Source organism: Otolemur garnettii, unplaced genomic scaffold, assembly GCF_000181295.1.
Source record: "Otolemur garnettii isolate 467f Iridium unplaced genomic scaffold, OtoGar3 scaffold00109, whole genome shotgun sequence".
NCBI lineage: Eukaryota > Metazoa > Chordata > Mammalia > Primates > Galagidae > Otolemur > Otolemur garnettii.
Window position 1 is genome coordinate 3,144,751 of NW_003852504.1, and position 3,688 is coordinate 3,148,438.

Genomic DNA, 3,688 nt, shown 5'->3' on the forward strand with positions numbered 1-3,688 from the left:
CCCTACCCACTGAGCTACGGGTGCTGCCCCGATATGGTTAAATTTTCTAAAGATCCATAGGTCCTGGACAGAGGGTGGGGAAAGACTCTTCTAAACAAATCCGTCAGTTTTGTATGATTGATTCCTTTCAGACTGATAATACTAATTGGTATTTTATTTGATCTATCATTGTTTGATATCTCCCTGTCCCATCCACCCTTAAATATTATCTTTCCGGTATTCACTTCTTTCTTCCCATTTATCCCTCCTTCATTCCTTGTCATTTGAATTTTTCTTACTTTTCTTATCCTCTCTTCCCATGCAGTGTGCAAATATATGTACGTGAGTGTGCATGTGTGTGTCCAGACGTAGACACACACACATAATACCAATAACAACTTGATGCAGCTTTACATGTTTACCTCCTTTTCTACTAGTCACCCTGGCAAAAATGCTATTAATTGTAAAAACAATACATTACATTAAGCAACTTGGCTTTCTTAGTGAATTTAGTCACTTGTCTCGAGTAGTATCTTCTCCCTGGACTAGCTGTTTTCAGTAAAGCCAGTAGTTCCGGAGTCTGACTGATGAAATGACTTGAAGTCACCCTGATTGTCAAAGATTTTTTTCTCTCACCTTGAAATAGGAAAGGTAGCTTGGTGAGATGGTTCACTGGGGGCTTCAGACCCAGCAACTTCATGTGTTAGTACATTCTGCTCCCACTGATTCTCTCTTCTATCATTATCAGGGCACAGTCAGGCGTCAATCGTATCTTTGTCTTATTGAATATCACACTGTTTTGAGCATCTTGTCAAGCAATTTCTTTTTCTTTCAAGTTTAAGAACTGTACCATTACATGCCTCGGATTTCTAGTTTGAGCGGTACATTTGATTGGGGACCTGTAACTACTTTTTGTGTGAAAGTTAAGATCTATGTTTGGCTTTGAAACTTTGTTTTCTCAGTAATTTCCTTAACAATTGTTTCAAGGCTAATTTCACTTTCGGCACCTTCAGGAATGCCAGCTATACAAGTATACAACCTTCATGTGATTTCAAGTCCCATAATGTTTTCTGGCACCATCTTTGCTTAATTTTTATCTTTTGAGACAGCTCAAGTTGGTCCTCATTTGTCTGATTCTTCCTTCCACAATATTTATTCAACATTTTTCCTCTCTCAGGGTTTCCTCAAATTCCTGGACTTCATTCATCAAGGCCCCACAGTCTGTGCTGAGCTTTTCCTGGGTGCTTTTTAAAATGTCCACATGGTCCTCCATCTACTCCCTCCCTCTGGCCCTTCCTCTGGGTTCTGCCTGCTGCTCTTCCAGACCTGCCACATTGCTTGAACTCTGAGGTCTCTAGTTCATCCTTGGCATCAAAGGACTTCTTCCTTACTGCTGAGCTTGTTTTCACTATTTTCCCCACTCCCTGGTAAGATGAGGTTATTTTTTGTTGTCTTGTCCTACTCTTATAACTGAGGTTTCTGTTGGCTTGGAGGTATTTTCTAAGCTCAGGAATTTGATTCTGAACACAGCTGCTCTCTTTCCTCTCCCTGAGAAGTTCAGGAGTTGGGGTCTTTTAATTGAAATATAAGACCGATTTTAAGCTAAAATCCTCAGAAACACTATAGGAAATTGAGGTATAATCAACTGATGTTCTCCCATCTAATAGTACTGGAAGTGAGAGCTTCATAACCCTACAGATAAGATAAAGAACAACAAAGTGGATAAACAAAAAATAAACATAGACATATATAAATACTTAGGTACATTAGATACCTGAATACATAAATATACAAATGCACACAAAGTAATATACATAAACACACAAATACATAACCATGAAAGTAAATATATATATGTATATATAAAACGAGCCTCACATGTTCAAAAGACTTAGCTCCCGCTTGGCTGAGAGTACACAGAATATGTTTCTGATTAAGCAACTAGACACATTAGAATTATAAAGTGCAAAGTGAGAGGAGTTCACCTACATGTTTCAGGGTTTGTGGAAAGGGATTTTGACTTTGTGTCGGGGACTTGAATTTCAGTCCTGGCAGAGCCACTTACTAGCTATGTAATAGTGTGACATTTGGCAAGCTACTGAAAGTTATTTGAGTCTCTATTTCCTCATCAGTGAAATGAGTATTCAATAACTATGAGCTAAATTTGAGGATAGAACTTTCTGTTTGCCTTGTCCTAATCATTACTTTAAAAATATATCTTTATAGATATAAGGACAATTAATGACAAGGGGAGGGGGTGAGCAGAGAGAAGAAGAAGGAGGGAAGAGTGGGGAACAGATTAGCAGAGAGAGGGAAGGAGGGAGGGAGGTGGGGTCTTGGTGTGCGATACACATTTTAGGGGCAAGACATGATTGTAAGAGGGACTTCACCTAACAAATGCAATCAGTGAAACCTGGTTTCTTGTACCCTCAATGAATCCCCAACAATAAATTAAACATACATATATATGTATATCTCTACAGTGGAATCTGATATGTAAGTGGCTAGGGGTAGAGATAGGACAGGATGGGAAAAGGGAAATCTGAATAGGTTTCAAATGGATACCCTTTCAGGTCCCCTCATATCTTTTGTTTTAAACAATTAAACAATAAGTATTTAGCTTGATTATATGCAAGGTATGGTAGAAAGATAAAACAAACTCTGCCTTCAAGATTATGAACTAGTGGGAGATGGGAGATATACCCATGTTCACAGATAAGAATAATGTATGCAGAACGTGGTTAGCTTTGAAAGAACACATGAAACAAAGCATATGGGAATGCAGAAAAGAAAGCAATTCCAATGGGCAGAAGTTAGAAATTCTTTATTCAAGTCCCCCAGACTCCAGCATCCTTATCATTGACCTGTGAGGTTTCCTGTTCCAAAGCATCTGCTTCACCTATGTGATAGCTCCCTGACATTCTACTATATGTTGCACTTCTGTGAGAATACAGGGCAGAGAATTGCAAAGTATGGTGGTGTATGGTGTTTAGAGATAGTGGCTGAAAATGAGGCTAGAGGCCTGGACAGGAGCCAGATCATTAGGAACCATGTGTGCTCTATAGCGCTTTTTAGTAAAATTTCATATTTGTGCCAAATTGAAAGGCCAAGTCATGATCTTGGTCCAAACAGAAGGCTTTGATCCAAGCAGAAATGACCTTCTCTTGCTCCTAATGCTCTCCCTGACGTTAGTTATTCTATCCTGGGCACAGATCCTCAGGGACAGGGCTCTGAGGCCACTTTCTGAGCTGACAGTACACCTGTTCCTCTAATTTCGTCTCCCAGTAGTTCAGGTTTCTGTTTCAAAAGGAAATAAAAAGTGGAGATAGGACAGTTTACAATTAAAGTCACACATACATGGTACTAAACACCCATGTATGAAAATGTTGGTCCTATAGAGGCCTGGTAATTTTAAAATCAGGGTCGGTGTTAGACTCCAATGTATCCAAGCAGATAACTTTTTAGAATGGGGTTGATAGGACAGTTTAGAGGAGAAAAATAGTGTGTTGGGAAAAGAAAATCAAAATTAAGTCTGGCAAATTCACATGCAAACGGTGATTTCATCTGAATTCTTAGAAATACTCAGAGTTGTTGGGCAGCACCTGTGGCTCAAAGAGTAGGGTGCTAGCCCCATATACCGGAGGTGGTGGGTTCACAACCTGGCCCTGGCCAAAAACTGCAAAAAAAAAAAAAGAAAGAAGGAAGAAAA